The following is a 21,029-nucleotide window of genomic DNA, read 5'->3' as shown; positions in this document are numbered from 1 at the left end:
TTTGGGGTCACACTTGGCAGAGCTCAGGGCTTTCTCCCTCCTCTGTGCTCGGGATTATTCCTGGCGGGCCTCCGGGATTGAGCCTGGGCAGCGCTGGGGCTTCGCTCTCCAGCTCTTTGGCCCCTGCCTTGCGTATCTTTATGCAGGGTGGAGCTCACTCCTAAACTGAACATCACCGTTAGCGTCTATGACAGGAATATAGAAAGATTCTGTGTGGCTTCACGGAAGTATACCTCGACAACATAATTCCATAAGTGCACACACAAGCGTTCATACACACAGTCACTCATACATGTACACGTAGTGCATACCGTATATACACAGGCTTATGGGTATACACACACAGGCACATACATGCATAAACACAACGTGCGCATGCACACAGGTGCGTGTAGATATGCCCACCAGAACATACATGCATGCATACATACATGCACACGGGTCCGTGCGTGCCCTGTGGAGGCCTCCCTGTTCGTCTGTTGGCTGAGTTGCTCTTCTGAGGTACCAGGCTCCCACAGAAGGCCTGGCCTTGCTGGGATGGAGCCTGGGGCCTCACAAACCACGCGCAGGGCAGAGGCTTTGGCATCAGCATCCTGAGTTCAGCTCTTGGCCCCGACCTTGCCCAGCCCCTCAGCACGCGCCTCCCCCCATGCTAGGGGTGCTGCTTTCTCCCTGCTCCGGCGCCTGAACCTCACAGTCTCGTCTCCATAGTTGGCTGAAAGAAGCCCATCGTTCCTGTGCTGGTTTCCTCAGGGAGCTGTCTCGGGCCCAGGAAGCGTGTGCGTCTGGCCTGGCCCACCCGCTCAGGCCAGGAGGCTCAGGGAACACCGCCACCCGCCTTTCTTAGTTTTTATTTTTGCTCTTTGGGGTTCACCTGGCAGTGCTCAGGGACTCCAGGCATGGTGCTTGGGGGCTGCTCCCGGTGGAGGGGGGGTTGAGCCCGGGTCTTGGTGTTAGACCCCCAAGGCTGGCAAGCTCTTCCCAGCCACCCCTTGAAATCCGAGTTGACTGCAGTTCCCGGGAGCAATGCACATGGCTGGCCCGAGAGCTCGTGTGCTCCTAGAAATTTTAGTTATTATTTGGTTTTGGGGCCACACCCAGGGGTGCTCAGGGCTTATTCCTGGCTCTCTGCTTGGGGGGTGGGGTCACTCCTGATGGTGCTGGATCTTGAACCTCTGCAAGCACCTTCCCCCCACCCCCAACAGACTCTTTGGCCCTGGGGAGGGCATTTAATCGGACCAGATATACTTTAAGTGTATCGGGAAATCACGGCCAGGTCCTTACGCACAGGCAAGGATGATCCCGCTCTCCGGACAGAACCAGGTGGCTCGAGAGCTCCCAGCAGGCAAAGCAGCAGTGGACAGCCTGGGCCCTGCTGGGCCAGTCGGTCAGGAGGCGTTTGGCAGCAGCTCAGATGATGCGGGAAAGCGGCAAGAGAACCTGCGGCTGGACCGCAGCAGGGCGATGGAACAGGGATGGCCGGGCAGAAGGAGCGGAAGTCCTGGCCATCGCCGCTGCAGCCCCCGCCACCATGTGCCCGAAGAATGAAGATCAGGTCCCACCTTGTCCCCTCCTGCAGGGGCCGTTGTGCAGAGAGGGATCTGGGTCTGCAGAGCGACCATGAGCGACCACGAGCCCAGGATAGAACGGACAGGACCCCCGGTCCCCGCAGAGCTTCAGCCCACTCCCCTCCCCTCCTCACTGTCTTTGCCTCTTCTCTCCTTCCCTTTGTGCTTGGTCTTTCCCTGAGCTGCCCTTGCTGTCCTGCTCGCTGGGCGTGAGCCCTCACACATTCGAACCCACCACTTTTTCCTTTTTTTTCCCCTGGAATTTGGCCATGCCCCAGCAATACTCAGGACTTACTCTGGACTCTGCACTCAGGAGTCACTCCTGGTGGGCTCGGGACCCTATGGGGTGGGTACCTGTTATCCAGCTCGGGTCAGCGGCGTGCAAGGCCAGCGCCTTTCCCGCAACTTTATCATTCTAGCCTCTCATCTCCCATTTTCGAAAGCAGATGGCACAGGGGTCTTTTATAGGGTCACACCCAGTGACCTCCGGGGGCACGGGGCCATTCCCAGAGACAAGAGTCTCTGGTTACTGCTATTCAGGCATGGGGCGGGTGCCCGGGAGAGCGAGGTGAGCTGGAAGGAAGAGGAAGAGAGAAGGGACAGGCTTCCCAGGGAGACCCTGACGGACCTGCAAGGCTGAAGATGCTGGAGCTGGCCTCAAGCTCAAGCCAAGGGCTCATCCTTAAGGAAGCTCAGGCCAGAGCGGGCTGTGGAGGGGTCTGCCTCCGGCTCTGCAGAAGAGTCTCTGGATTCCCACGAGGCCCGAGGTCAGTGGAGCCCAGGTCCCGTCCAAGGATCTTCGGGAAGGTTTCATGACGTTTCTGCTGAGAGTCGCTGGCCCATATGCAAGGATGCAGCACTGCTCCATGTGCTTTACCGAGGATCACCACGAGCATGCCCGTGTCGGCCGGCCCCATCCCCTTCACGTCTCTTTTTCCTTTGCAGTTGCCGGAAACCTCCTCCTGCTACGCGCACAAGATCTCTGGCACCACCGCCCTCCAGGAGGCGCTGAAGGAGAAGCAGCAGCACATTGAGAAGCTGCTGGCCGAGCGGGACCTAGAGCGGGCGGAGGTGGCCAAGGCCACGAGCCACATGGGGGAGATAGAGCAGGAGCTGGCCCTGGCCGGAACGGGCACGACCAGGTGACGTCTGTGCAGACGGCAGTGCCGGGGCCGAGAGACGCCTGCGGTAGAGGCTGGGCACGAGTTTGGTGCAGGCGGTGCATGCAGAGGCCGTGGGTCCCCGTCTGCCGTCGTTGCGGTGGCGTCCGGCGCGTGGTTTGATCGCATGCGCCTTCTGCTCGCCCTGTGGGGGTTTAGGGAGTGCCGAGTTGTCCGCGCCGGTGCTTGCGTGGTGTGGTTCCCCTCTGGCCTTCCAGAAATGCCGTAGCTTAGGTGGGAGATGCATTCAGCTTGCCGTGGTGACAGGTGGCGATGCCAGCCCACAGAGGGCTGTTGGGGGCGGGCGAGGCCACTCACGCGCCGTTGCCTCTACAGCACGTCCTGGAGCTGGAGGCCAAGAACGACGAGCTGCGGGCCATGCTGGAAGCGACCGACTGGGAGAAGGTGGAGCTGCTGAACCAGCTGGAGGAGGAGAAGAGGTGAGGCCGTGCCCGGAGCTGGGGGCTCCCTCGGGTGGGGCACTCCTGGCCTTCCAGGGCTGTGAGAACCAGAAACCAATGGGTGCCCAGTCCTGAGCGCGGCCTCACCGGGAGGGCTGGGTGGGGGGGAGCTTAGTGGAGACAAGCCACCCCCGGCCCTCCCTGCTGTGTCCACCTGGCCTGGTATTCAGGAGGCCTGTGCTGGGTGGCAAGGAACTGTCCTAACCCAGTGGGGCCCTGTGGGAGTCCCTGTGGTTAAGTCCCAGGCGGGAGGAAACCCACAGTACTCATGGGGCACGACAGCAGACAGACAGGGCTCAGGCTAGGCTGCAGACAGACGGACGTGGTGCTCAGGCCGGGGTGCAGACAGACAGACATGGGGCTCAGGCCAGGCTGCAGACAGACGGACGCGGGGGTGAGGCCTGGCTGCAGACAGATGGACACGGGGTGCTGGCCGAGACCGCCTTTTCAGATGGGCTCCCGGCAGTGTGGTGCCCAGGGGCACTGCCAGTGCCTGGCTCAGCCCCTCAGCTCCACATGCTGACTCGACAGTCACTGGGAGCCCCTCTCCCCCGCCCCCCGCCCCCCGCCCCCGAGTCATTGACTGCTTCTCCCCCAGGGGCTCAGTTGTTGTCCCAATGTGGAGACAGGCGCTGGCTGGGAGGGACTGGCAGGCGCCGCGGGTCAGTTTTTAACCACCTCTGTTAGCTGCGAGGCAGAAAGGGTTGATATGACACTGCACCTGGCGTTGGCTCGGCCTAGCTTCCTCCTGTAGCCTGCGGGTCCCACCCAGTGCTCGAAGCTGAGGGGACTCGCTGACTTTCTTTTTTTTCTTTTTGGGTCAACCCAGCGATGCTCACGGGTTACTCCTGCCTCGGCACTCAGGAATTACTCCAGGCATTGCTCCGGGGTCCACAGTGGTATGCTGGGAATTGAACCCGGGTCGGCCACGTGCAAGACAAACGCCCTGCCTGCTGTACTCTCGCTCTGGCCCTCCCCGACTCTCTCAGCCCTCCTGTGTGTGGAGCCGGGGGCTGGGTCAGGCGCATCTACAAGTTGGTGGCCCTCATGGGGGGCAGCAGTGACGCCCCTCACAACGTCTCCCTCTCCTCCACAGGAAAGTGGAAGACCTCCAGTTCCGAGTCGAGGAGGAGTCCATCACCAAAGGCGACCTGGAGGTAAAGCCCGGGCAGGTCCCGGAGGCTTGCAGGGTGCAGGCAAGGATGCGGGGCGGCCTGGCCGACCCCGCCGGGACCACTTCTGCTGGAGACTCCGAATCAGACAGGGATACCTGGGGTCATGCACCTGGCAGGGCCCGGCTGACACATCTCTGCTCCTTGGGGCTGGAGGCTGCTCTTGATGAGCGTTTTTCTCTCGTTCTGACAGTCGGGTCTATGCCTTTGCCTCAGCTTTGATTTTCAGTCGAGCAGCACAAATCAAATCCTTTAGAACCCCATTTTTGGGAAGCTTTTCCTTAAAACAAGAAGAAGCAAAGAGTCAGTTTGGAAAAGAAAAATTTCTATTTCTGCTTCTTTTCCTTCCTGTTTTAAGTTCATGGAAATTTTGTTTTCCCACCAGAAGGAGGTGAAGTCCCTGCAGGCGGCCTCCGAGAAGCTCGCCAAGGAGAACGAGTGCCTGAGGACCAAGCTGGACCATGCCAACAAGGAGAATGCGGACGTGATCGCCCTGAGGAAGTCCAAGCTGGAGACGGCCATCGCCCCGCACCAACAGGCCATGGGCGAGCCGAAGGCATCCGTGAGCCAGGGCGTGGGCGCCGAGGCGGCCGAGCTGGCCGAGCTCAAGATGCAGATCGAGAGGCTACAGTTCGAGTACCAGCAGGAGGTGGAGAGCCTGAAGGCCCAGCAGGCGGCTGAGCGTGCAGCGCACGCCTCCGAGCTGCAGACGCTCAGGTCGCGGCTGTTCAGGACGGCCCAGGAGCAGAAGAACAGCCTGGAGGCCGCACGGGCCAAGCTCGAGCAGATCGAGGACCAGCACCTGGTGGAGATGGAGGACGCCCTGAACAAGCTGCAGGAGGCGGAGACGAAGGTAAAGCACCTGGACGGGTTGCGGGCCGTGTGTAGTCAGCAAGCCCAGGCCTTTGCCAATGCCACGGCACAGCTGGAGGCCACCCAGCAGAAGCTCTTGCAGCTCGATGGGCTCTGGAAGGCCAGTTCCGAAGGTCAATTGGGAATGGAGAAGCTCAGGCAGCAGCTCCAGGTGGCTGAGCGGCAGATTCAGGAGTTAGAGAATGCAAAGCGGGACGAGAGCTGCAGGTTGGTACTCGGGCGCCCTCGCCCACTTCCTCGCTCGCTCCCTGCATGCTGTGTGTCAGTCTGCTCGCCGTGTTCAGGCTTGGTGCTGACAGGTCTCCCGGTCACGTCCCGTGCGGTTCCCTCTGAGGGGACTGAGAAGGTGTCGGCACGATTCTGGGGCTGTCATTGGTTCCCAGCACCTGGATGCCGTGCTAGCCTTGGCCCCGGCTAATCGGGCCCGTCTGGGGTCTTTCTGAAACAGAGAATTCTTCACGAGGCCAGTGAGAAAACAAGATAGGAGCCCCCAGAGCAAACTCTGCCCCCGCCCCTTGGGCCCGCTGCATACTCGCCGAGTTCGCCCAGACACTTGGACTCGAGTCAGGCCGCGAGGGTCTTTCCCTGACCTTGCTGACCACCTGCTCGTGTGACGGGCTTTGCCCTCCTCTCCCCGGAGCTCCTCAGTTCCCAGCTGGTGCTCGATGCCTCTGAGCCTCTGAGCTCCCTCAGGGCTGGTAACGTGGCCCATCTTGGTATTTCTCATTGCCAGCCCCTCCCTCCCTGCAGCACAAGCCCCCACCCAGCCCTGCAGAGATTTCATCCCTTTCAGCCTCTAAGGGGTGCTTGGGCCAAGTCCGCCTTCCCGCATGGCCCTCTGCTGGCCACGGACATGGACTCTCATGGTAGCCCTGACCCTGGGGAAGGAAGAGACAGTGAGATCTGGGCCAAGCCGAGGAAGCTGCAGTTCTCACCAAGGACCCTCGAGAAATGCCCTTTTCCTCCTATAGGATTGTCGTGGCAGGGACGCTCCCTCACCCCCAGCGCCCCCCACGCTGGGCACTTTGTTGGAGAAACTTCTCTGTTGGCCAAGATGGAAGGGCTGTGGGCTTTGTAGACAGGACTGACAGACATAACAGAAGGGCCCAGAGATCCCTGGGAGTTCCCTTCAGGACTCAGGACTCCTTGGCTGGCATTCCAGAAATACCGGCTGAAACAAATGGAATCAATTCCTGGGACACAGCAGGGGATAGCTAACCCACTTGTTCGCATCAAGATGTAACAAACGTCAAGTTCTGGTGACTGCTGTCTAGTGGATTAGAGGGTCTTCATTTTAAATTTCATATTGAAACCCCTCAAACTTTTAAAGTCACAGAAAAGAAACTACAAGAAAGTAAATCTTGGGGGCCGGTATGATAGTACAATGGGAAGGGCATTTGCCTTGCACGCGGCCCACGTGGGTTCGATCTCCATCATCCCATAGGGTCACTGTCATTGTCTCTACCCTCCCGTTGTTTATCGATTAGCTCGAGCGGACCCAGTAGCGTCTCCATTGTGACACTTGTTACTGTGTTTGTCATATCGAATACGTCACGGGGAGCTTGGCAGGCTTTGCCGTGCAGGCGAGATACTCTCGGTGAGCTGGCCGGGTTACTGCCAAGGAGAAATTCCTGAGCACTTAGGGTGACCTAAAAGGACAAAAGAGAATAAAAAAAGATAACCTTTTCTTCCCTTCCTCCCCTCCCTTTCCCTTTCTTCCCTGTTTCCTCCCTCCCTCTTTCCTTTGCTTAGCCTCCCTCCTCCCTTGCTTACTTCCCCCATTGGTGCTGCAGTTCCAACTCGGGCCTGGTGTATACTCCAGCCCTTTGTGCCGTCTCCTCGCCCCTGGAAAGTCAGTCTTTCTCAAAGGCTTTCTTATTTTCTGGCCACTCCAAAGTTAGGTCTAGAAAACGCCTCTGTTTGGGCTGTTTCAATAACCACTAGACAGTCATCACCAGAACTGCCGGCGCCAAGGCCTTGGCTTCACGAGCTTCAGGCAATCACACGCACCTCATGCCTCTGTTCTTCGGGGTTGTGTTGGGTCATGGGCTTCTCATACATGTTTTCTGTTTTGTTTTCCCCTTCCCATTCCTGTTTGTCTCCTTGGTCCATTCACTCCATCCTTGTGACTCTGGTAGGCCGATAGCCTGGCCGAAGAGCTGCAGGGGAAGGGGCTAGCGCTTCGTAGTCTTCAGGAAAACTTGAACGAAAGCGGCCGAGCTGAGGGACCGTGTGTGCGCGCGTGTGTGTGTGCATGTGTGTTTTTTGTGTGCATGCTGGTGAGCAGAGCAGAGGGGCCGTGTGTGTGCGGGTGTGTATGTTTGTGTGTTTGCGTTGTGTCTGTGTGTGTGTGTGCTCGTGTGTGTGCGTGTGTGCTGGGAGCGGGCAGGGAGCCGGCTGCTGACGGTGGCCCCTGGCTCCCCGCAGGAGGAGAAGGTGGACGTGAGCCGCAGCCAGTGCCAGGCTCTGCAGGCCGAGCACACCAAGGCCAGCGTGGAGAGCCAGGGGCAGTACGAGGAGGCGCCGCAGGCCCTGCAGAAGCTGCTGCAGCAGGCGGAGGAGAAGCTGCAGGCAGCGGAGGCGGAGAACGGGAGCCTGCTGCGACAGGTGGCCGAGCTGAAGTCGCAAGCCGATAAGGCCAAGGTGGGTGGGCGCAGGGCAGCGCCGCGGCTGATGGCGGCCGTCTCGGGGTCGGGCTCTGTTGGGGGGCCTCGGCCTGCAGCCGCAGACACCTCCCCCACCCGGCGGCGGCTGTGAGAGCAGGAAGGGGGTTGCTCCCGGGGCGCCCAGCAGATCATGCGGAAGCCCAGGGACCCCAGCTTGGGTTTTCCGTTTTGTTTTGAGCTTGTTCAGTAAGTTCAGGCCTTCGTGTTTTGACTTGATTGCTCAAAGGCATTTTTTAGTGTGTATCAGAGAAATGTTAAGGTTTGAGGCTCAGTGGAGAGAAATAGAGCGGCTGGAACTAGTGCAGCAAGAGGGCACTTGCTGTGCACGTGACCCACCGGGGATCCCCAGCATCCCCCATGGTCCCCCAAGCACCCAGGAGGAAGCCGTGACCTCTTCCGGGTGTGAACCCCAAAACAAAAAGGAAAAGAATGTACACACACATATATGTGTGTACATACATAACATGTACCTATGTGTCCATCTTTATATACATACAACAAGTGCATTTGAATACATATGTACGTATTTGGATACATTTTTAGTTTTACATGCTTTATATCATGTATAGTTTATATATTAATGTGTATGCATATACATATATGTGCTTGTATGTATATGTGTGTATACATATCTATAAGCCAATGGAAAGAAAACGGAAGCGGGGTTACATCAGAGGAAACCAGGGCTGCTGAGTGGCGGCCGTGGCCCGTGTGTGTGTTGGTGCCCGGCCGCTTTCCACCACGCACCGCAGCCAGGGCTACGTCTCCTCTCTGGACCACGTGCACGGCCCAGTTCTGTGGCCAGCAGCGTTGTGTGCATGCTCAGGTCAGTCCCATTCCGGTAACATGGCCGTCAGCGGTCAGCTTCCCAGCACATGCCAGTAGCCTACTGCGGCTCATGGCTGCTGAGCTGGACAGAGAAGATAGCCCTTGCTGCAGAAAGTTCTGGAAAGTACATGGCGGTTCAACTGGGGTGTGCATTGAGACTCAGAACTGAAAACGCACAACCCTTTGCTGCCGGGCAGGGAGAGCAGGTGAGGGAGACCCTGACCCGTGTGCGGCCAGTCCTCCTGGAGCCCCTGGGACCCTCCGAAATGACTGCAAACACTGCCCTCCCATTGCTCATCGATTGGCTCGAGCGGGCCCACTAATGTCTCCATTTTGAGACTTGTTACTGTGTTTGGCAAGAAAAACTTTTGGCTTCAGTCTCCAAAGCTTGGTGGATTCGTCTGGATTTTCTATAAAGTGTATAACTTTTGGGACTAAGTCCATTTCCTGCCTCTGTTTGTCCCTGTGAAAATCGTTTGACAAGCAGTGGTTGCTCTTCCCTTCCCCTCCTGCACAAAGTTCCAAAACAAAATACTTTTTGTAGTTCTTTGAATTGTATTGAAAACTAGTTTTTGAATGCATCCCTTCTAGGACAGAGTGATGGATTTTATAATAGAAGAATTGAAGTGGGGGGAAAAACCTTATGCCCCAATGTCAAGATCCAACTGTACTTACACCTTCCGGGGAGCTGTCAGGAATCATTTCAGACGGCATTTCAAAAATCAAATTGGCTGATAGTAGAATGGGTAGGGTGCTGCCTTGTACTCAGCCAACCCGGGGTTGATCCCCAGCATCCCGTATGGTCCTCCGGCCCTGCCAGCAGTGATCCCTGAGCACAGAACCCTGAGCGAGACCCGAACACCAGCAGGTGTGGGGCCCCCATCCACAAAATAGGCAGGTAGTTATGTTGACGCTAAGAAGCTAACTGTGTTTGAGCCTCTCCATCCTGAGTCTGTGTGTGTGTGTGTGTGTGAGTGTGTGCGCGTGCGCGTATACACGCGTGTGCAGGTAAGACTACTCTGCCATTTTCATTTCTGGTATTTAGGCCACATGAAGTGCTTGGCTTGCTTGTGCCTGCTTGATCTCATTCTTGTTTCCATTCTTCCCCGCTTTTTGTTTCTGCAGTCCTTAACTTGCTTATTAAGCTCGGCCAAAGAAGAGATGGAGCTGATGTCAGAGGATCGCAGGGCCCTGAGGTCAGAGAATGAATTGCTGGCGAAGGAGAAGCTCTGTCTGAAGTCCGAGAGAGGGTGGTTTCAATTGAAACTCAGAGAAGCAGAGGCCAAAAACTCTTCGCTGCGGGAAGAGCAGAGGAAGCTCTGGCTGTTGAACCAAGCGATTCGCTTGGATAAGGAGAAGGTCATCGAGGCCAGGTGGGCAGCCGAGAAGCTCTGCCAGCAGGAGCGGCTGGACCGAGAAGCCCTCGAGGCGGAGAAAGAGAAAGTGCTGGAAGAGGGCAGGGCGGTGCAGGAGGAGCTCCAGAGGGTGGGCGCGGAGAAGTACGCACTGCAGGTCGCCAAGCTGGGGCTGCAGGCCCTGGTGGAGGAGCTGCAGATGAGCAAGAGCAGCCTGGTGGCCGAGTGTAACAAGGGCCTGGAGGAGAGGGGCCAGCTGGAGGAGCATGTCAAGAAGCTGGTTCTGGAGAACCTATCCCTGGCCAAGGACAAGGACAACATCATCCAGAAGCTGCAGTGCTCCTACGAGGAGCTGGGTCGGGATCAGAAGTCGCTGGTGCAAGAGATCGAGGAGCTCACAGCTGAGAAGGAGGAGGCCGCCCGCGTGGAGTCGGCCCTGCGTGAGCAGCTGAACAGCCTTGGCTCTGAGAAGGAGCTGCTGGGCCAGAAGGCCACGAAGCTCCAGCGGCAGCTGCACTGGCTTCTGAAAGACCAGGCGCTGCTGGAGGCGCAGCAGACCGAGCTGCTGGCCGAGCGGGAGGCGTCCCTGCAGGCCCTGGCCTCCCTGGAGGACACCAGGAACACCAATGCGATGATGCAGAGTAAGGTGGGTGATGGTAGTGACCAGGGCTGTGTAGGCCCGGCCTCAGCCTTGAGAGAAACCATATCCTGGGCCATAGTGATAGCACAGCGGGGAGGGCGTTTGACTTACACACCGAATTCCGAGGTTCAATCCCCGGCATCCCATATGGTCCCCTGAGCACCGCCAGGAGTAATTCCTGAGTGCAGTGCTAGGTGAGCCAGTGCCCTCTGACCTCACAGCCCCACTTTCCCGGGCTCGAGTGACTGCTGACAGCCTGAGCTGTTCCACCCTAGCCAGGAGTGATCCCTGAGCACAGAGCTAGGGTTTAGTCCCTACCCCACCGGGTGTTGCCCCCAAAAAAACCAAACTGACTACCCACAAAGGTTCTAGATAAGCATGTATACATTCACAGATATGTATATATGTATATATGCATGTATGCTTCAAAAGAGTCGGGGAATATCTACGATTTAAAATATCCGATTTGCTTGAGCGGGCCCAGTAATATCTCCATTGGAGACTTTGTTGTTACTGTGTTTGGCATATCAAATACTCTCGGTAGCTTGCCGGGCTCTCCGAGAGGGGCGGAGGAATCGAACTCGGGTCGGCCATGTTGGCTGCGTGCAAGGCAGACGCCCTACCCGTTGTGCTATCGCTCCAGCGCTCGAGAATGATGCCGGAGCAATAGCATAGCAGGTAGGGTGTTTGCTTGCACATGGCCAACCCAGGTTCCATCCCCAGCATCCCATATGGTCCCCGAAGCACCGCCAGGAGTACTTCCTGGGTGCAGAGCCTGGAGTCACTCCTGAGCAATGCCGGATTTTGACCCAAAAAGCCCCCTCCCCAAATTAATTGATTCATTAAAATAACAGAAGCCAAAAAGAGGGAAGCTGAGGAAGAAGGGGCTGTGCTCCCTTGGCGCCCATGAGAACCAGGGGCCGCGCACATGCTGCCGGAACGCCACCCCCACACGCTTCCAGCACAAGAGGTGATGCTTAAGGAGTGAGAGGCCCCATGGACAAGGACACATCCCTTCAGTCAAGGGGTCATGTCCTTGCCAGAGCCCTCCAATGCCCTTCCTCTTGCTGCTCTCCCAGAACCTGGGCTTCGGGCTCCTATCACATTGGCAAATCTTCACTTTGCCAGAGTCGAACACCACTTTGGAGGGCTTCTTCCCTGCCAGGAAGGTTCAGTCGCAAACAGAAATGCCCACCAGCATGTGGCTTTTCCAGCCTCTTTGCGCATGCTCTAGGCCCAGAGCTGGGGGAGTCTGGTCCTTTGGGCTGCCTTCCTGCTTCTTGCTCCTGTCGAGGGAGACAGCTGGGTGTGGTCCTCCGGGGTTTGCACACTTGGCTGCAGTCCGGTACCCGCACCTACCATCACCAGGCTCGGGTCTGGCCTGCAGCAGGAGTCTGCCTTGGGGCCTCCTTGATGTCTCTCCTTCCCCAACCCCCCTTCCATCCCACCCGGGTCTGCAGCGCTTTATCGTTTGAATCCTCTCCAAGGAAGGGGACCATCTGGGTCCCAGTGCCCTGAGGAGTTCCCGCACACCCTCACTTCCTGCACTTCTGTACTTAACAGCTGGTGGCCCTGGAGGGCACTAGTGGGCTGAAGTGAACTTTGCATGTGGGCTGTGCAGGTGGACCCTGTATGGGTTTGTTGGGAACTGAACATTTCCATGTTTTGTTTTGTTTTGTTTTGTTTTGTTTTGTTTTGTTTTCAGCTGGAGGAAGAGAGATCTGCGTTTCTTGACTCTAGTGTGGGATGGCCTGGGCACTCTCAGAGACTGGCCATCAGAACTTGCCCTGAGGGAGAAAAAGAATCAGTCTGTTTTTCTGGTTTTATTTACACTTTCTTTGGGGGCCACACGTGGCGATACTCCAGGCTTCCTCCTGGCTCTGCACTCATGAATCACTCCTGGCTGCTCTCCGGTGGCCCCTCTAGGATGCCAGGGATCAAACCTGGGTTGGCTGCGTGCGAGGCAAGCACCTTTCCCGCTGTGCTATCACTCAGACCCAACGCGCCTGCCAGTTTTCAAGTGAAACATGAATGTTTGTGCCTACAGTCATGCTTGCTTTTGTAAAGTGGGATTTCCCCCCGCCCCATTCATTTGAAAGAAGTGAATTTGTCTTTGTAGGAGAGGGAAGACCCCTCTTGACTCCCTGCTCTGAGAAGAACCGAGGGGTACCAGCATCTCCTCCTGGGGTCTTCCCTGGGCACCCAGGAGCTTGCGCTCAGGAAGGGAAAGGGGAGCTCTGGCTGCCTCCAACCCTGGGGCAGGGACTGGAACCGGGGCCCAGCCTCCTCTGTGGCGGGCTCCCATGTCTCCCGCAGATGGCTCACCGTCTCACGCTCTCCTTGAACACAGATTGATTTCCTGAATTCCGTGATTGTGGACCTCCAAAGAAAGAATCAGGACCTCAACATGAAAGTGGAGATGATGTCCCAGGCGGCTCTCAAAGGGAACGGGGACGACCTCAACAATTACGACAACAGCAACTTCGGCCCGGCCACCTCATTCTCTGCACTCTGCAGAAATCTCCAGCAGTTCCTGGATTAGATAGCAAGCTACTTGTGAAACACCTACAATAACCAATTTACTGTCTTTACAAAGTTTATTTTTTTCCACTGTGGTTTTAGATGAATGTATGATGAGAAATTCAACATTAATAATTTTGGATTTTCTTATCAGAAAAAATTAAATGAAGGACCTGAACCATCAGAAGTTTATCATCCAGTCTGAATCTCTTTATGTTCATTTGAATGTTTTCTAGTTCTGTAAAACGTGATAAATAATGTACCATCAGGGCTACATGGATTATAAGAACTTCTATAATTGTATATATGCTTTTGATGTATTTTCCTCTGGAGATTATCAAGTGTCTCACCAGTGAAAGATCGTAATCCATTGACATTTTGAGTAATAAACACTATTGAAATTGTTTCACAAACTATGTAAAGCAGTATTAAAATTAGAGCAAACAATGTTCTTTATCTACTTGAATAAAATTATTTCCTTTTTGCCAGTGATAACTGATTATTCTCCGGTTTATTTATAAAAGATTTTTGGCTAGCAATCAAGAACTATAGAATCAAAGAAGTCAAAGAGTTTCTACAATGGAATTCTGATACACCAATTTCTTTTTGTTTCTTTATGTTTGTGCCACACCTGGTGATGTCTTAGGGCTTATTCATGGCTCTGCACTCAGGAATCAGTCCTGACAGTGCTTGGGCAGACTATACGGAACGTCTGGGATTGAAGCCAGATTGGCCAAAGCACATGCCCTACCAGCTGAACTATTGCTCTGTGCCTGTATACCATTTTCTTAAAAGTGTTTATCTTGGGATAAAGAGGTAGTACAGTGAGTAGGTTTCTTATCTTGCATGTGGCTGATCTGGGTTCAATTGCAGGAATCCCATCCAGTCATCTGTGCCCCGGCAGGAGCAATCACTAAGTGCAGAGGCAGGAGTAAACCGTAAGAAGCACTGGGTTGGGGGTATGGTTCCACCAGCAGGTCTCTCTGTACCTGTGAGATGAGTGCATCAGCAGCCTGATGGCGCCTTCAGACTTCCAGGTACCCCCAAATTGCTGCTGTGCCTTGGGCCAGACCCCAAAAACGTGGGGCAGAGTTTACCAAGAAAGTAAACAGGCAAAAGTTAGGTATGTGGGAGACACACACACAAACCACCTCCAGTCCAGCTATATAATTGGAGGCATGGCCTCTCTGGTTCCTGATTGAACTGCTTAACGGCCATGATCCCAGAGACTCAGAAACAAATCTCGAAACCCAACAGCTTTTGGCAGAAATGTGTCCAGTCCCTGAAGTAAGTTACAGGCGCTGGGCCACCCCAGGTGGGAACAGATTTCGTGCGTTAGCCCGTTCCCCCTGGCAGCCTGCTGGCCGCCATCCTCCGGAGGCCACTGGACAGTCAGGTTTGGGCTCACAGTGACGAGACACATAGGGCCTCACGGGATGTGGGTGGAGCTGGCCCTTTCCTCCCCAACGAGACCCCAAGTCGTCACCCACAAACGGCCTCTCTGGCTGCTGATTTAATCTTGGAACCCAGCAGGTTTGGGCAAGAAATTCCTCCAGATTTAATGGTTAAAATTGTGGAATTTCAAAATCGCGCAGCCACTACTGCAGCCACGCGATGTCATATGTTATTCATAACCAGGAGTAGAAAACAAATTGTCTACTGTTGCCTTTACAGCAGATCTGAGCACCAAATAATAATGGTGGGTCCGGTGTCAATATATTGAATGTAATCAAAGCAGAGAGAGTAATATGGAAATTATCTCCTCTACAGGTAGGGGGAGGGTGTGGGATGGGTCTATACTGGGGTTTTTGGTGGTGGAGAATGGGCCCTAATGAAAGTACGGGTGTTTCATTTTATGACCAAGACTTAAACGCGAAAGCTTTGTAACTGCTCTCATGGTGATTCAATAAATAAAATTATAAAAAATGAAAAGAAAACCACTAGGTGAGGTTTAAAAACAAAAAAAAAAACCCAAAACAAACAAAACCTTTCTTGCATTATTGCAAAGCTTCCTAGTCAATGTACCTTAAAATGAATGCCTTCAGTGATTCTTCACAAGACAAAAGTGAAGGGACACCAAGCAGTACAAACACCATCAATCCATAAAGTCTGGGAAAGAACTGGACATTGCTATATTATTAACCCAAAATGAACAGAACCAAATATGCTTATAAGCACCAACTCCTGTACGTTTGAAGCACATGTCCTCACGTTGAGATTTCTGGAAAAAGAACTTGAGTAGGACCGTTATATTCAGCCTTCATAATACCCAATAGCAGTCCTTGACCTTAGAATCTATGGTAGGGAATTCAAACGGTCTATACATGAATCATGGTTACTTTGCAGGATATCCAAATATGATTACATCGTACTGTGAGTATTCTGTATTACTACGTTGTAAGTCAGTAAACTGCAGATTGGAGAGAGAGCCCTGGGGCAAGGCTGATGCCTAGCAAGCAGCAAACCCAGATTCTTTTCCCTGGCACTTCATAGTGTCCCCAGTATCCCCTCCAGGAGTGATGCCTGAGCAGAGCTCGGAGGAGCCTCAGCACTGCTGGATATGATTCCCAAGTCCCTTCACAAATATAAGTATGCACCCATTTTGTGGAATATGATATATATGGTCACAGTCCTCCCGTTGTTCATTGATTTGCTTGAGCGGGCCCAGTAATGTCTCCATCGTAAGACTTGTTTTTACTGTGTTTGGCATATCAAATACGTCACGGGGAGCTTGCCAGGTTCTGCCGTGCGGGCGAGATACTCTCGGTAGCTTGCTAGGCTCTCCGAGAGAGGCGGAGGAATCAAACTCGGGTCGGCCATGTTGGCTGCGTGCAAGGCAAACTCCCTACCCGCTGTGCTATGGCTCCAGCCCATAATACACACACACACACACACAGAGACACACACACACATATATGAGATTGATATCCAAGGTTAGAAAAATGGGGGCCAGGAGGCCTTGTCAATGGTTGGAAAAAACCACACATGTAGGGGACAGAGGATGCTTAGGATAGAGTAGGGACCAGTATGGCAATAATGGTTGTGATGTAGGCAGGTATATAGGGAAAGGCCCTTTGCAATGAAACAAAGTTTCATGGAAGAAGAATTCTAGGAATGAGCCACCTTGTGGATACAGAAAGCAAAGGCCTGATAAGACCATCCACAGACCCTGAGGATAAAGGCCTCCTCCCCATGAAATTCCTCTTTTTGGACCTCCCTGGTAACCTCCTTAGCAACGGACTTTTACCTGGGAAGAAGCCCTACGTGGGGGCAGGTTGGAGAAACCCTATAAAGGCCACCTTGAACAAAGGAGCCCATGTGCTGCTTAATTCCTGCACTCTGTATGGTCCCCCGAGCACCGCCAGGAGTGTTCTCTGAGCACAGAGCCAGGGGTAAGCCCCGAACACCGCCAAATGTGCCACAAAAAAGAACTATCTTGTTACAGATTCGTTTTCTGCATGTGCTGTTATGACTAAGGAGAACAAAAACTTCAACCAGAGTATCAGGAGAAAAAGACATACTTCAACAGGATGGAAAAAATCTTGAACTGAGGTGGGGCAGATAGGCCCAGAATTTGAACTTCCTGCAGAAATGCAAACGAAAGTCAGAATGAAAAGGACAAATAGGGGAAGTGCAGGATAGCACAGCGGGCAGGGAACTTGCCTTGTTTGAGGCCAACCCAGGGTCGATCCCTGATCCCCAGCATCCCAGGTGGACCCTCCCCCGCCAGGAGTGATCCTTGAGCGCATCGCCAGGAGGAAGCCCCTCACATCACCAGGTGTGGCCCCAAAACAAAAGAAAAGAAAAAGGCAGATGGGCCTAAGCATATCTGAGCTTTGCTCGGAAGTCTGGGGCCACAGGGAGCACAGGCTTTGCAGGAGGCAGAGTTCCCTCCCTCCACCCAGCCCCCAGCAAGGAGCCAGGAGTATCCCCAAGGCCAGCCCACTGCCAGGCTGCCGAAGATGGAGGACACAAGGAAGGGAAATGCGTTTCCCATGAAATCTACTGTGCTGTAATTCCCTGTGACACAGCGCACCCCCCACCCCACCCCCACCATCTGTTCTGGTTGCGGGGGGACCCCCTCCTCTGTACTCTTGAGTGGCGATTGTCGGGGTCTGCTGCGCGTCCACGGTTGCCTCCCATCTCAGGTCCTTCCATCCACTCATCCTCCCAGCCCTCCAGAGCTGGTCCCAAATGGTCGGTTCATCCCTGGTGCTATTTGCAGGAGACAACTCCCAAGTTGGGGGCACACAGACACCAGAGTCCCATCCTCTCCCGCGCTCCCCACAATGCACAGCCCCCCAGAATCAAGGCTGGCGCCCCTGGCTTGAGGAGGAACCATCCGTCAGAACGGGAAGCAGTTTTTTGTTTCATTTTGGTTTTGTTTTTTTAAGACACGCATCTTGGCATGCAAATTAGTGCTGGAGCGGTAGCACAGCGGGGTAGGGCCTTGCACGCGGCTGACCCGGGTTCAATTCCCAGCATCCCATATGGTCTCCTGAGCAACACCAGGAGTAATTCCTGAGTGCAGAGCCAGGAGTAACCCTGTGCATCGCTGGGAGTGACCCCCGGCAAAAATAAATTCATAAATTCTAAAAAATAAATGACCCATTTAACCACTTGTCCATTTCCCTCTGCTGTCTCATCACCTCTGTTCCCCTTCTCCCCCTATGTCCCAGGAAAGTTTATGCAGCCATCCATGGAAAGTCATTCTTTCAGGGGCTGGGGAAGTCGTAGAACTGGTACTATCTTGTCTTGTACACAGCTGAGCTGGGTTCAATCCCTGGCACCCCGTGTGGTACCCTGAGCCCAGAGCCAGGGTAAACCCTCAGCATGGCCAGGTGTGCACCCATCCACCCCGAAGGAAAAAAACTTTCAGTGAATCTAAGGAACAAATGATGACTTTATTTTTTTTTGTGGGAGTAAAAAAATTTAAAACTATTAAAAAATTTTAAAACAAATATTGAACTTTTTCTTCTCGTTAATCATGGCAAGTTGTGTCTGATTCAGAAATCTGAAGACAACTCAATTGTAGCTAAACCCAGGATCTTCATCGCTAGGTAGAGATTGTAAAGGATTCAGATGTAGGTCTGAGTGTGATGGTACATAAAGTGCTAAAAGGAATTTGCTCTGCTCTCAGGTTGAAAGCCTAGAAGGGTTTAGGTCCAGTTTCCCTGGGTTCATGCAGAAACCGCTGCCTGCCCCCAAGGGCCTTGTTGGCGTGCAGTCCTGATGGCGGAGGCTCTCTCCATCCTGGGCTCCCACATGGAGGCGCAGAGCTGCTGCCTCTGAGCGAGGACGTCGCCTACACTCACCCAGCCCCTGGGTTTGCTGCGGGTTTTCCCCAGACTGTAGTTATCTCCGGCTTAGCTGCACGCGATGTGTGCCAAAGGTGTGTCTCTGCACTTTGTGAAAGTCAGCGTTTCTTTCGGGGGGTTGTCTCCAAGTTAGGTTTTCAGACAGGTTGAAAACAGGTCCAGATCTGTCGGGATGGGAGATTTGTGATGAAAGTAGATAATGGACCAAACATGATGACCTCTCAGTGTCTGTATTGCAAACCATAATGTCCAAAAGTAGAGAGAGAGTATGGGGAATATTGTCTGCCATGAAGGCAAGGGGAGGGTGTAGAAGGGGGGCGGTATACCTGGGAGATTGGTGGTGGGGAATGTGCACTGGTGGAAGGAAGGGTGTTTGATCATTGTGTGATTGTAGCCCAAACATGAAAGATTGTAAGTCTCTCATGGTGATTCAATAAAAATAAATAAATAAAATTAAAATAAATAAATAAATAAATAAATAAAAGAAAACAGGTCCAGCTGCGGAAGGCAGGGCCAGTCCTGCCCTGCTCCGACCACTGCTAAAGCCCAGAGCAGACGGGGGCGGGGTGGTCCTGTTCGGCGTACCCCACTTCCCTGACGGCCAAGGACAGATACCAGAACCAGAATGTCAGGTGCGTGCTTTGGTCAGGAACTCTGCGGGTCCGGGAGGCAGCCTCCGCGGTCCTGAGGTCACTGTGTGTGCTGATTTCTGGCTGTCTCTGCGCTCACGCGCTGCCGTGCTCACCTCACCCTCTCTTTTTCCTCCCACTCCTGCTTCCTTTGCTCTATCTGTGTGTCTTTGATGGAAAGACTAAAGAAACTCTATCCACGTTATAATAAATTTCATATATTTTTTTAGTTTCTAATATTTGGTTCTTGTTTTTTGCATTTTGAAAGGCTGCCCAGTAACACTTTAAGGCATTTGCATGATGACTGAGATTTATTTCTTATGAAAGTCGTAAGGAAAGAATCTGGATACTGTGATCGCTTGGGAAAGGTTTCTGGCCCCGGACACCTCCCTTCCGGCTCTCCTCCCTCTGCTGTTGCTCATGACACCAAATCTAAAGCGTGTGGCTTTCAAGGGGCCCACGTATTTGTGACTCGGGCATCGGTAAAGAGGCCCGATGTCCTCCAGCCACTTGTGGATTGCACGGTAGAAGTCAGAGCTGAGAAGAGACCAAAGGAATTAGCCGTGAGGACTGGTCAGCAGGAGCAGCTGCCGGGGTCTGTTTGGCCGTGTCCATGTAGGGGTCGCCACACGTGCCCACTCGAGGAAAGGCTGCCAGGTGATTGTGCAATGTTCCAGGCTTGTGTCAGGAACACGCCAAGGAATCTGCCCTCCCCTCCTGCCTCAGAGCTGATGGCTCAGGCTAGTTGGATAGTCCTGACCAAAGAATGGGAATGTGGGACTGGGCGACATTCCAGCGTGGAGAGCGTTTGCCTTGCACACGGCCAACTTGGGTTCGATCCTTGGCATCCCATATGGTCCCCCAAGCACTGCCAGGAGTAATTCCTGAGTGCACAACCAGGAGGATCCCCTGAGATCTCTCCGTATGACCCCCTCCTCCCCCAAAAAAATCGGAATCTGCTCATGATCACGGTCACAACCATCCTGTTGTTTGTCGATTGCCTCGAACAGGTCCCAGTAATGTCTCCTTTGTCCTAGCCCTGAGAATTTTTTAAAAAGTGCCATATTCAAGGCTCTTTCCGCGTTAGTAGAATGAGCCTCATCATTGTTACTGGTATTTGGCATATTGGGTAAGCCACGGGGAGTTTGCCAGACTCTGCCGTGTGGGCTGGTTACATTCGGTAGCCTGCCAGTTTATCCAAAGAAAGAATGAGATAATAAGATGCTTCCGGGAGCTGGGTTTTATAGTCTCTGGGTCTTGGCCGTTGATGGGATTACAGGGCACAAGGGGGCCAGTTGGTGGGTGTAACCTCTGCCTACTGGAATATGGAGGATCTGAGTGGAGGATGCTCAGCCCCAATCTGAGCAGGCTTGGAGATCTCAGCCCCAGGACACGCATGCCTTTGTTCCTCTGCCAGTACCTTCATGCCTGTGGAGAGTGGTCTCAGCATGGTGGTGGCTGGTTGTAGAGGTCTTCGGCTGCCGGAGCCCTGGTCGGGGTGGGGAGGGAAACTCAACCTGCTCCCCTCCAAGGGGTCGGGCGAGGACAGCCAGGCGCGGGGGCAGGAGACTCTGCTCATCCTCCTTAAACCCCTTAACTTTGAATAAACATTTAAAATCAGACTTTCTAAGTATGTGTTAGACTTAGAGCAAGGAACTCTTAAAATAATCTTATGGTGGGATCAGTTACCAAATAAGTTTGTTTTGGATTGCTTTGGGGACACAGTGCTCTTCAGTCATTCCTGCCTCCAGAGACCATGCAGTGCTGGGGACCAACCCAGATCTCCTGTCTGTGAATCGTAGACCCCAGCCCAGCCCCAAACACATGCCATAGGAAACT

The sequence above is a fragment of the Sorex fumeus genome, unplaced genomic scaffold (assembly GCF_029834395.1).
Source record: "Sorex fumeus unplaced genomic scaffold, SorFum_2.1 ptg000029l, whole genome shotgun sequence".
NCBI classification, from domain to species: Eukaryota; Metazoa; Chordata; class Mammalia; order Eulipotyphla; family Soricidae; genus Sorex; species Sorex fumeus.
This window is presented reverse-complemented; position numbering follows the sequence as displayed.